This window comes from Cheilinus undulatus, linkage group 12 (genome assembly GCF_018320785.1).
Source record: "Cheilinus undulatus linkage group 12, ASM1832078v1, whole genome shotgun sequence".
NCBI classification, from domain to species: domain Eukaryota; kingdom Metazoa; phylum Chordata; class Actinopteri; order Labriformes; family Labridae; genus Cheilinus; species Cheilinus undulatus.
In genome coordinates, this window is record NC_054876.1 from 47,902,192 (window position 1) to 47,915,902 (window position 13,711).

General features: G+C 37.9%; 1 protein-coding gene across 1 annotated transcript in view; it reads left to right on the top strand.

Annotated features, from left to right (window-relative positions):
* The first annotated feature begins 12,732 nt into the window (after window positions 1-12,732).
* Window positions 12,733-13,711, top strand: part of si:dkeyp-23e4.3 (rho GTPase-activating protein 7) — a 179,453-nt gene continuing 178,474 nt past the window's right edge. Inside the window, exon 1 of the mRNA XM_041801675.1 lies at window positions 12,733-12,804. The gene's annotated coding sequence lies outside the window, so the exon portion shown is untranslated. The remainder of the gene's footprint in view (window positions 12,805-13,711) is intronic.

Genomic DNA, 13,711 nt, shown 5'->3' on the forward strand with positions numbered 1-13,711 from the left:
AATGTGTTTAGTATTGATCCTGAGAGCTTTAGTCTGAGTCTGCAGACTGTCTGAGCTGCAGAGTGTCGCAGCGGTCACTTAACCAGTCAGTCAGACGTTTACTCTGTCCTCTACTCAGAAACTTGGGCTGCATGTATCTTATGTGAGACTTCATGCAAATAAAGGGTTTTACGTTCACTGTTAGGGTCCCGGCCTCATTTAAGAACCAGATTTAAAGGGGACATTATGCAAAATTCACTTTTTCAGGCTTTTCAATTCCCCCCACCCTCTCTTTCTCCACCTTTCAGAAAATCTGTGCTAAAACAAGCCGTTCTCAGACTTTCCCCTCATGATGTCATGTGGAAAGTTAGCCCCGCCCCCAGATTCAGTTGGCCCTCCCCACTTGGCAGAGAGTTCTGCCCTCCTCAGCTGAGAGGATGATCAGGAGAGCTACATAATAAGTTTATAAAATAATAATAAGTTTATTTATATAGCAACTTTCAAGAACAGCAGGGGGTTTGTAATAATTGCAATTTGAAATGGGATTATTTAGGTTCCTCATTTTTTCTGTTGTTCAACAAACATGAGCAAGAAATCATTCTATATTATAACAAGTATAATATTAGAGAAGTCAATTTAGAATAAAAATATCTTACTGCCATTTTGGCTCATATAGAAATTTTGATATCAATTGCTTTATTGAAGGGGATGATCATTTGTCATATTCTCATTTTGATGACAAATAAATGCATGAGCAAGAAAAGTAGATTTATTGAAAAAATAAAATAAAATAAGATAAATACTTGAAGGTTTGAATAACATATAAAGCAGAGATACTCAACGTGTGCCTCTAGAGCCCCGTGTGGCTCTTTTATGTCTTCATTACCTCCGCCAAGGAGGTCATGTGATCAGGTGGGTTTGTTAGATTGTTAGCAACATAACTCAACAAGTTGAGGACAGATTTTGATGAAATTTTCAGGAAATGTCAGAAATGGCATAAGGAAGAACTGATTAGATTTTGGGACTGATCCGGATCACCGTCTGGATCCAGGAATTTTTTTAAAGGATTCTGTACTATTGGGAGATAGGGCTAATGGCAGAGGTCTGCACTGTTACCACTTTACACCAGGAGATGGCAGACATGAGTAACTTCAATCCCAGCAGCATTTGTGGGTGTGTTTCTATTCAAAGTTTTGGAGTTTATAGAGTTCGGAAGACGCACACCCGGTCGAGGAGACGAGTCAGAGCGTAACAGAGAGAAAGACAGTGAATTGTAGCGAGAATACTCACGATGCTGGGAGGAATAGAGGAATATTCACCCTCTGCCATGACTTCCAGTCGTCCAGTGAGACCATGGGTGCACCTGTTGGCACACATAGCGAAGTCAGTGCTTTGCCTCACTGTGTTTCCACCGGGGAGGGAGTAATCAGCGAATGCCGTGGTGGGGGGCACATGAGGACGGATCCAAGAATTTTTTGAAGGGTTCTTCACTATTGGGAGAAAGGGCCAATGGCAGAGGTCTGCGCTCTCCGAGTGCTTTTCTACTTTTAAATATTATTCCCCAAGAAAACCTTAAATAAGAGAAGCTTTTTGCCCCTTTTCACCTTTTTTTCCCACTTTTCATCCATTTAAGCATCCTTTTGCCTTTGAAAACCACTTTTTCCCTACTTTTTTGCCCATTTTGACCCTTTTTTTTGGCCACTTTTATCCCATTTTTGCCCTGTTTCACCCTTTTTTCTCTGCATTTTCACCCATTTAAGCTATCTTTTGTTATTAAACACCACTTTTTCCTAATTATTGCCCATTTTAGCCCATTTTTACTCTTTTTTTTTTCACATTTTTGCCACTTTTGGACCATTTTATGCCAACCTTAACTCATTTTTTGTCACTTCTCACCCAATTTTTGCTACTTTCTGACCCTTTTTCCATTTTTCCTCTCCATTTCCACCCCTTTTACCCATTTTGTTTTTTTTCTTTCCATTCTTGCCACCTTCAACTTATTTTTATTGCTACTTTAAGCAGTTTTTTCAATTTTTCACCACTTAGATTGTGGCTCTTGCAAAGGTATTTTTCAACAGTTTGGCTCTTTGGTTGAGCAGGGTTGAGAAACACTGGTGTAAAGGATAAAAAAAGAAAAAAGATTGTATCAAACTGGTATTTTGACACTTTTCAGGTTAAAGAAATATTGCATTGTCTGCGATTTGAATATTGCAGCATGCCATATTGCGATTTAATCTAATTTGTGATTAATTGCCCTGCCCTAGTTCAATTAAATGTGCTTGAATTATTTCCTTCACATTAGTAAATATGTTTTTAGCGTCCACATTAAAGAAATGTTTGAAATACTGCCAGTCTTTGTTCACCGCTTACTTTATGCACCTCATACTGATAGACTTTATACCGTTGGGCTCGTCCATGTTAGAATAAGATGGCAACCGTTTGGTTTTATTTATCTCGTCTTGTTTTCTTGTGCCCACTGACATCTCAGCCCCTTTAATCTAATAATGACACTAATTACATTTTTTTTAAAAGAATGAAAACAACCTTTTTATTCCAGGCTCCTCAAAGGCCCACCCCCATTGTGGACCAGGGTAATCAGCGGCTGACGCTCCACCCTGTTACTGATCTCTGTGATGTATTTAGTATCGATCCAGAGGGGACGTCCCGTCCGTGTCAGTGAGCAGACCCATCAGACTGTCAATCAGGCCGTCAGCTCCTCAGAGGAGAATTCAGGTGAAGGAGGACTTGTTTGTCTGGCAGCTAACCCCGGCTCTGCTGGTCAGAGCTGCTGGGAGGATCTTCATCCAGATTTGTTCTGAAGGAGAAACAGACGTACGGTATCTCTGTTCTCAGAGTTTTATTTCCCTTTGATCGAAGTTTAAACTTTTGTTTTTGGAGACACATTAATTTTAAATGCCTGCCTTCAAGACAGTTCTTCACATTTTGACTGTGAAGTGTCGGTGTTGTGAAAGTTCACGCTTAAAGAGTTCACTCTAAGTTCACTTCACACAGCTTTAAATGAAGCAGTTATGGTTAGGTCACAAGTTCATCATTAAAGTGAATGAAATAATACAAGGAACTAAGTTCAGACTAAAGAATGAATGTCATGTTTATTATTTATAGGACTCAAAATTTCATTTCAACTTTATTATTAAAATTTTGGCTTAATTCTCACAATTTCCTTTTATTTTCCAAGTTTAAAATGAGAAATCTTCTCTCCCATGGCTGACACTTAAACTCTTCCTCTTTCTGTGGAGTTTATCTAAACAACATCCTCCTCACCTCTGAGCAAAGGTGTGGAATTACTGTTGAAAATCAGCATAGATTTGAATCGTTTCACTGATAAAACCCTGAAAAAACACCTTTGCATGCTTTTCTTATCAAAACACCTTTTTATAAACAACTCAAAGACCCTCTAAGGTGAAAATAAAACTGTGTTTAGGTTTGTTGTATGACAGGTCACTGTGTTATGAACCCCCAGGTCAAAATTCAGTCAGATAAAACTCTCTGCTCTGTGATTTAAGATTGTAGTGTTAGAGGGGCGGGGTCATTCCTCGCTGTGGGCTCATGGCCTCACCAGCCCACATATTGGCCCCGCCCACATGAAACCCAGCCAGGAAAGAGGTGAAAAATGTTCTAAAGGTGTCAATGCAGAATTCAGTCACATGTAGATCTCAGTGTTTTCACATGTTCACAACCGTATCCCAACAGATCTAGAGTGTTAAGACAAAAACTTTGGATTTCACATCTTAAATATCTGCTTTATCACAGTTTTAGTCAATATTTGTGAATCTCATTTTGGAAACCAGAACAGACAAAGCCTGGCAACCCCCCCGCCCAGAACCCTAACCCCTAAATTTGAGTTTTAATTTACCAATTAGTTTTTCTTTTGCCTCTGTAGTCCCATAACTCTTTTAAAATTGAAGTGAAATGACTGCAGCACATATTCTTAAAGTACGCTCCCTCTGGTGGTGTAAAACAGTTATTTTAACCTGATTTTAATTTAATTTTAAGCCCTTTTAATATAGAGCACAATTCAATATGCCTTTGATCAGTGATACACAACGTGTGGCTCTGTTGTGATGATTTGTGGCTCCTTTATGCAGTAATTTGAATCATTATTCCCAAGAAAACCTTAAAATGGAAAATTTGACCTCATAAATTATACATTGCATATAACATTAATCAGTTTGTTTCCCACACTTACACAGTAGGTTTTAATTGTCAAACTTAACTGTCAACCTCTGTTTTTTTCTGTATATTTCCGTTGCCCTTATTTGCAATTTTATGCTTCTTTTATTCCAATTTTACTGCTTTTAGCGCATTTTTGTCACTTCTTTTTGCCACTTTTAGCCATTTTTGCCACTTTTATCCTGCTTTTTTTTTTTAAACTGCTTTTTGCTGATTTGTGCCCACTTAAGTCACTTTTCACTCATTTTTTGCCACATTTTTGCCACTTTTTGACCATTTTTGCCACCTGTGACTCATTTTTTGCCACTTCTCCCCCACTTTTATCACTCGTAGCCCTTTCTGGCACTTTTCTTGCAGTGTTAGCCACTTTAAACCCAACTTTTGCCACTTTTTTCTCACTTGTTACTAATTTTTGACACTTTTATCCTGCTTTTTGCAATTTTTTGCCTCTTTTTGCCACTTCTCACCCATTTAAGCTGCCTTTTGTTATTATATGCCACTTTTGGCCTGTTTTTCCCACCTTTTTTCTGATTTTTGCCCATTTGAGTCTGTTTTCACTTATTTCTTCCACGCTTTTGCTACTTTTGGACCATTTCTGCCACCTTTAACTCATGTTTTGGTCACTTCCCACCCATTTTTGTCTTTTTTCTCCCAGTGTTTGCCACTTTTTGACCATTTTGGGCACCTTTACCTTATTTTAATCGCCATTTTCACCACTTAGATTGTGGCTCTTGCAAATGTATTTTTCAACAGTTTGGCTCTTTGGTTGAGCAGGGTTCAGTAACGCTGCCTTAGACATTAAAGCTCAGTGTTAGTTTTCAAATCCATCAGAGAAGCTCTATAAAAGACTATTTTCAAATAGAATAATTCAACTTTCTAATGAAGAGGTCTATTTAAACCAGTGTTACTCAAACTGTTGAAAAATAACTTTGCAAGAGCCACAATCAAAGTGGTGAAATATGTCAAAAAGGGTTAAAGTGGCAATAAAAATAAGTTAAAGGTGGAAAAATGGTCAAAAAGCTGCAAAAAAGTGACAAAAATGTTTGAAAAGCCTTCTAATGAGTGATATGGAAGTAATGCTGCTTTAGAAACGAGCCACAGTGAGATATGTGTGATAAAATACAACTTGTTGGTTTAACTTGGTCATCTTCATACAGATAATAATATTTTTAAAGGGACATTTCTACTATTATTCCATCTATTCCTTCTCATAAACATACCCACAGCATAAACCTTTGCTAGAAACCCTGACATGCTATTGCAGATCAGATCAGAACCATGCTATCTCGTTGCTTTGATCGCGGAGCGTCTGCAGCTGACAGTGTTGTGTATTTCCTACATCACCATCAGTTTGTGACGCTCTCTGTAGATGGAAGCAGCGCAGCAGGGCGTCGCTGTGTCTTTGATTCCTGCAGGCTGTTTGAGGTTGTCACAGTTTTGTCGACGTTTAAACGTATAAGAGAGAACCTACAGGTACAGGGAGGCTCGGCTTCAGCTCAGCTCCACGCTCTGATACGTGATCAATGTGCGAGATGATTGGCTGTTACACACCGCTGCAGGAAACTTTGATGTGTAGCTCTGAGGTCATGTGATGAAAGAGATTTAGATTAGTGCAGAGCTTGGAGGGGATCAAACAGTGAGCAGAGCGGAGCCGTGAACTCCCAGGAGTCATTTTATCTCCAGCAGGTATGTTGAAGAGCCAGAGGGCTCTGTTTATAGATGCTACAGGTGTTTACAGGTGTTCCTGATCTGACAGAGAGGTCCAGGAAAGGGCAGATATGTGACCCAAGGAGCAGCTGGTCACAATTTAGTCAGAAAATAAGTTTGTTTTTAGATTTTCAACAGTTTGTTTCAAAATAGGAGGGCAGTTCAGGTTTATCAAGGTGTTTCTAAGATTGGGACTGTAGAGTAACAAAGTGTTGTTCCAGTGCAGTTTCACTCATAACCAGACAAAGGTTAGCCAATCCACGGGTTAGCAGGGACGGAGCAGAAGGCTGGTCGGTGTGGTTTGGTTTGATGATGGCAGGAAGTTTTTCAAATTCAGGACTCAAAAAAGGTCAAAACATGAGATAAAGTCAAAATCATGACTTTAAAAGGTCAAAATCGGTTTAAAAAATGTAAAATTATGAATCTAAAAGGTAAAAATCCATGATGAAAAGTCAAACTTATAAGTTTAACAGGCAAAACGAGACATTTAAAGTCAAAATAATGTTTTTAACAGTCAAAATATGAGATAAAAGTCAAAATCATGAGTTTTAAAGGTCAAAATATGAAAGAATATTAAAAATCATGGGGTTAAAAAGTAAAAAATGAGATGAAAGTCAAAGTTAGGAGTTAAAACAAGGTCAAAACATGAGATAAAGTCAAAATCATGACTTTAAAAGGTCAAAATAGGTTTAAATGTGAAATTATGAATCTAAAAGGTAAAAACTTGAGATAAAAGTCAAGCTTATAAGTTTTACAGGTCAAAGCGAGACATTTGAAGTCAAAATAATGTTTTTAACAGTCAAAATATGAGATAAAAGTCAAAATCATGAGTTTTAAAGGTCAAATGTGAGATAAAAGTGAAAGTTAGCAGTTAAATGGTCATCAAAACTGAGATAAAATTTAAAATCATGATATTTAACAGTCAAAATATGAGATAAACATCATATCATTAGTTTAAAATGTCAAATTATGAGATTGAATTTCAAAATCATGAGTTTTAAAGGTCAAAATATGAAAGAAAATTAAAAATAATGGGGTTAAAAAGTAAAAAATGAGATAAAAGTCAAAGTTAGGAGTTAAAAAAAGGTCAAAACATGAGATAAAGTCAAAATTATGACTTTAAAAGGTCAAAATCGGTTTTAGAAATGTAAAACTATGAATCTAAAAGGTAAAAATCTGAGACAAAAAGTCAAACTTATAAGTTTTACAGGTCAAAACGAGACATTTAAAGTCAAAATAATGTTTGTAACAGTCAAAATATGAGATAAAAGTCAAAATCATGAGTTTTAAAGGTCAAAATGAGATTAAATTTCAAATTCATGAGTTTTAAAAGTCAAATTATAAAAGAAAATTTAAAAAATGGGTTTAAAAAGTAAAAAATTCAATAAAAGTCAAAGTTAGGAGTAAAAAAAAAAAGGTCAAGATATGAGATAAAGTTGAAGTCATGACTTTAAAAGGTCCAAATAGGTTTTAAAAATGTAAAAGTAGGAATCTAAAAGGTGAAAATATGAGAGAAAAAGTCAAAGTTATGAGATGTAAAGGTTAAAATATGAAATAAAAAGTCAAAACCATAATTTTAATGTGTGATGAAAAATTAAAAATATAGAGAAAACACAAATTTCTCCTACGTTCCTGACTTTTTAACAAATTATTTTTACTGTTTACTTTTTCTGCTATTTATGACTCAGCGAGGATATTTTCAGTCATCAAGGTTAAGTTTACATTTTTATACTGGAGTAAATCTGCAGACCTCATACTGGTGAGCCAGTTCTAATAAAAACATCATGTGATCTGGTGGACCCGGTGTAAGTGTACCACAGGCCGGATTTGGCCCCCAGGCCTTGAGTTTGACACCCCTACTGTAGGGTTTTTGCTGAGGAGTCCTTTGAAGAGCAGTGACACTGGCAGCTTTCTGCACACAGGTGACTTGATTTAAAAAAAAAAAAAAAGGTGACTTGATTAGCTCCTAACGAGGTCAGACGAGTGTCAGCTGTGCAGGCAGGAGCCACTGACCTGCAGCCTCTGCTCCAACAAGATGGAAAATGCAAGGTCAGCACATAAAACTCTGCTTAAAACTGAAGAAAAAGATTCTAAACCATGACAGAATGGAGCCATTAAGATCAGGCACACAGTGTTCAGATCAGAAATATTTAATCCCGGTTTGTTTGTTGCCGCGTTCATGCCAAAAAAATTAAACTGGCTGAGCGATCAGTAAACTGGCACACGGACCATCAGATGGACTTCTGGCTGTCTGGGTTTTTGGTTGGCTGTGTTTTAGAGTCAGATTTCCCTCACGGCTGCTGTCAAAGATTATAAACTGCAGTCAGCTTGTTTTAGCCTCAGTGTGGATTTATTTTCCATGTCGTGGTCTGGAGACTGCTGTGATATTAAACAGACAAACCATCATGTCTGCATCTCACAGCCATCTGTGGCAGCATGCATTTGCATTTTTTCACCAATTTACTTTAGAATTAGCAAACATATTTCTTTAGATTTGTCCTTAGAATGGGTTCAAGATTGAGCAGAGTTGTGCAGACGTTCAGTGTGATGGCCAGAGAACAGCAGAACATTTGTTTGGTTCCAATAACAACAGAATTTTTACAGCCAACAAGATCAGAACATACTCTCTCTGCTAAGACTTATTCTTAAATATATCTCAGTTTGATTGCTAGTAAAACATCTGTTCTAATTCACCTAAACATGCCCACATAAACTCTGTATGTAGCTCTGGTTTCAGGCTGACTAAATTTAGCACATATCCCCACTTTTCCTTCTAAAGTTTGGTCTTTAAGACATTTTTAGCAACCACCAACACCTGTGAAAAGTTTCCCAGCTGTGCTGTGAAGAAGCAAAACAGAAAACTTGCATTTAACATCTTTTTGTTGAATCAGTATTTTATTTAGAAACTCTATTGTGAAATCATGACACAAATCCTCTACAGCTTAGATAAACTATACTGCCAAAAGTATTCGCTCACCTGCCTTGACTCGCATATGAACTTAAGTGACATCCCATTCTTAATCCATAGGGTTTAATATGACGTCGGTCCACCCTTTGCAGCTATAACAGCTTCAACTCTTCTGGGAAGGCTTTCCACAAGGTTTAGGAGTGTGTTTATGGGAATTTTTTGCCCATTCTTCTAGAAGCGCATTTCTGAGGTCACACACTGATGTTGGACAAGAAGGCCTGGCTCTCAGTCTCCGCTCTAATTCATCCCAAAGGTGTTCTGTCAGGTTGAGGTCAGGACTCTGTGCAGGCCAGTCAAGTTCATCCACACCAAACTCTCTCATCCATGTCTTTATGGACCTTGCTTTGTGCACTGGTGCACAGTCATGTTGGAACAGGAAGGGGCCATCCCCAAACTGTTCCCACAAAGTTGGGAGCATGGAATTGTCCAAAATCTCTTGGTATGCTGAAGCATTCAGAGTTCCTTTCTCTGGAACTAAGGGGCCAAGCCCAGCTCCTGAAAAACAACCCCACACCATAATCCCCCCTCCACCAAACTTTACACTTGGCACAATGCAGTCAGACAAGTAGCATTCTCCTGGCAACCGCCAAACCCAGACTGGTCCATCAGACTGCCAGATGGAGACGATTCATCACTCCAGAGAATGCGTCCCCACTGCTTTAGAGTCCAGTGGCGGCGTGCTTTACACCACTGCATCCATGCTTTGCATTGCACTTGGTGATGTATGGCTTGGATGCAGCTGCTCAGCCATGGAAACCCATTCCATGAAGCTCTCTACCACTATTCTTGAGCTAATCTGAAGGCCACGTGAAGTTTGGAGGTCTGTAGCCATTGACTCTGCAGAAAGTTGGCGACCTCTGCGCACTATGCACCTCAGCATCCACTGACCCCACTCCATCACGTGGCCTACCACTTGGTGGCTGAGTTGCTGTCATTCCCAATCACATCCACTTTGTTACAATACCACTGAGAGTTGACTGTGGAATATTTAGGAGCCAGGAATTTCCTGGCTGGACTTGTTGCACAGGTGGCATCCTATCACAGTACCACACTGGAATTCACTGAGCTCCTGAGAGTGAGCCATTCTTTCACAAATGTTTGTAGAAACAGTCTGCATGCCTAGGTGCCTGATTTTATACATCTGTGGCCATGGAAGTGATTGGAACACCTGATTTCAATTATTTGGATGGGTGAGTGAATACTTTTGGCAATACAGTGTATTTTCTGCTGCATATTTATATATCAAACTGGCATTTAAAGGGTTAAAATCCTCATAAATATTCAATATCTGATTGTTTAGATCAGGGCTGGGCAATTAATCGGAAATTAGATGAAATCGCAATTATCAAATAGCAGAAGGTGCAATATTTCTTTAACCTGAAATTTGTGTAAAAACGCCAGTTTCAAACTTTTTTTCAGCAGAGATGTCATGCATTACTAATTATGTAATACTGAAGTGCATTTTTGTAAGGATAGTCTACAAACAATCCTACTTTCTTCATTCTTGTCCTTTTTTCTTATTAACAATTCTTATCCAATTTGCATTACAGGTCAAAATCATCACAATGAGATATTTTTTCAAAACTGTTCAGCCCTTGTTTAACCTCCTAAGACCCCGTGTACACATATGAGGACATCGCATTCTGGCTTTCCTACAACATAATGAAAATTAATACTATTAGAATTTTTGAGAAAACTATTCAGACTGTCTATTAAAGTTCAAGTAAATCCCTCAAATACTGGGAGACTTTACAATGAAATTATCAGGAGTTTTCCTTGATATTTTTAGGATTATAGGTGGGAAATTTTCATGAATTTTTATGGAAATTTTGGTATGTTATCGTATATAAAAGAGAGTTTCATTAGAATGTTTAGTATTAGCATGAAAGTTATGATTTTTTTTAATATTTGGGGGATGTTTTTTGAACTTTAAGTGCTTTTGTGTTAATTTGGGAAAAGTATTTGGGATTTGGGAGAAATTTTATTAGATTTTTTTGGGGTGGAAAAATGCATCTGAATTTGTAGGTATGCTCATGGAAATTTATCTTTTAATTATTTAAGTTGGGAATTGGGTCGTGGGGTAAGTTTTGCTTTGTAATTTTGTTGAATTATTTGAAAATTTCCAGGAATTTTAATAGTATTTTTAGGGATTTTTTAAAAATAAAAATTCAGTCAATATGATAAAGTGTCACTGACATTTTTGAAGAAAGTTTGGGGTACGTTTTGTGGAAAACAAAAAAAAAAAAAGTGTTTAAGAATTTTTAAAGACATTTTTGGTTGTTTCTTTTAAATTTAAGAGAAATTGTGTTGATATTAGATTTCATTTTTAGTCAAAATTAATTCCTGTTCAAAGACAAGGCTGATCTTTTAAACTTATCAGATTCTTCTAGATCCAAACAGTGGGAGAAACTGTAGTAAGTTTTTTTAAAACAGCTCAGGTCTCAGGAGGTTTAACTAATTTTTTGTTGGTTGTAATATAGAATGATTTATTGCTTGTGTTTGTTGAAAAATACATAGCATGAGGAACTTAAGGAATAATCGCCATTCAAATCACAATACTGAGGGGAGAAAATCGCAATTAGATTATTTTCCCAAATCGTTCAGCCCTGGTTTAACTCATAACTGAAGTCGATCAAAGATTTGACCCACAAAAGCATGAAAAAACTCATCTGTATAATTTTTATTGCTGTTGTTGGAGGTGGACGGTGTTCTTCTGACCTTTAGGAGAAATTTACATCCAAATTCCGAAATTTTGCTCAGAAAGAGACTTTGGTACATAAAATTGTGCAATAGTTATTAACACAGCCTAAATGATGAGCAGATAAAGAGGAGAAATTTGCCAAAATGGACAAAAATGTCCACAATGATGCCTGAGGATTAAAAACTATCCAAGGTTGTGTTAAAGGAAAAAAGAAGCAAACCACAAAAATCCACATCTTAAAGGTCACATATTATACAAAAAACACTTTTCCAGGCTTTTCTAACAAAAATATGTGCCCCTGGCCTGTTAGCAACCCCCACAAGAATCAGAAAAATCCATCCCTCCACATGTGTGCCGAAACAAGCCGTTCTCAGATTTCCCCCTCATGATGTCACGTGGGGAGTTAGCCCCGCCCCCAGATTCGGTTGGCCCTCCTCGCTTGGCAGAAAGTTCCGCCCTCCTCTCCTGATCCTCCTCTCAGCTGATGATCAGGAGAGCCACGTGCATTAAGCCACACCCATTTCCTGAGAGGGGTGGAGTCAGACAGCTCATTAACATTTAAAGACATAGACACACGGTTTTAGACATGCAAATACCAATACTGGAGTGTTTTTACAGCAACAAACTTCACAGGCATGTTTCGGGAAGCTCTGAGACCGATATAAACTGGTCTTTAAAGGGTCAAATATGTGACCTTTAACTGTAAAATCTAAGAACAAAGAAGAAAGCGAGGACTATCTTACCAGATATTCTAATCCTCTCTTCTGACAATTTGAATCTGAGCTCTGTGAAGTATTATAGAATCCTTTTAGCTTCCTTACTTGTATTTAAGAAGTAATTTAAGGGCAATAAACATCCTTAACTGTGCATGATGATGAGATGGATCCTTTCACTCTCTATGAGTTTCCTGGCCAACAGAGGGCAGCGCTGAGTCGGCTTGATCTTACCAAGTTGAGGTCAGAGGGCAATAACAACTGCAGGCTGCTCAGAGAGGAGGAAAACTGAAGAAACAGATCATAAAACTCACGATAGAAGTTGAAAAACAGCTGAAGGCCTGTGCTGAAGAGTTTCGCTCACACTTCCTGCACCTGAGGAGAGTAAACTGATGATGTTTGCTGCAGCCAGAGGCCTGAGTCCTGCTGGAGAAGAGACCGCTCATCAAAATGACGGACAAGCTTCAGGGCAGGAAGAGGAGCAGGAGGAGAGGAGCAGACTAACAATGGACTCTGCACCAGGAGGCTAAAATATGAGGAGACAGGTAAGAGAAAGAGTTCAGTCCTCTTGACACTCAAACATACTTGAGATCAGAAGGGAAAGTTCATGATATTTTGGACCTTCTATATGTTAGACTTTGTGTTTCTGGGAGTGTTTTTACCTCCTGTGACCAGCTGAAGGAGGGTTGGAGTGCTAGAGCCACATTTGTTGAATCAAAATGACTCGTTTTAAGTCCAGTGGAATGACCTGCATGACTTTTCTGTGACTAACCTCTAACTATTATCTTTAGATATGCCCAGCAATATTTTTGTCACAACTTAAGCTTGAAAAAAATTAAAGTTGGGCAGTTATTTTCTTAATTATTCTATTTTAAAGTTAGGAGGTTGCACAGTGAATATGGCATATCTAAGAAGGCTTTTCTTTTGAATTCCTCCATCAGATTGCCTTGTTACTGCCCCAGATATATTGTGGGGTCTCCAACTATCACTCTAAGGTGGAATGAGTTTGTGGTAACGGGGGGTTTCTTAAAAATTAAATTTAAAGTTGGGCAGTTATTGTCTTACTTATTATTTCGTTTTAAAGTTAGCCAGTTGCACAATAATTTGGCACATTTGAAAATACTTTTCTTTTGAAATCTTACATCAGATTGCCTTGTTATTTTGCCAGATATATTGTGGGGTCTCCAACTATCACTCTAAGGTGGAGGGAGTGTGTGGTTACAGGGGGTTTCTTAAGTATTTAAAGTTGTGCAGTTATTTTCTTAATTATTTAATTTTAAAGTTGGGCAGTTGCACACTGACAGTGTGGTCTTGAGTACCGTCCACCATTGGTTGCAGTAATTCCAGCCTGTTTCACTGCTGCTGCCTCAGATTATCTCCTGCTTCAGTTTCACAAATAACAGCTGTTATAATAAGGTATTTGAAATGTTGTTCCTATAAAGTGCTACCTCA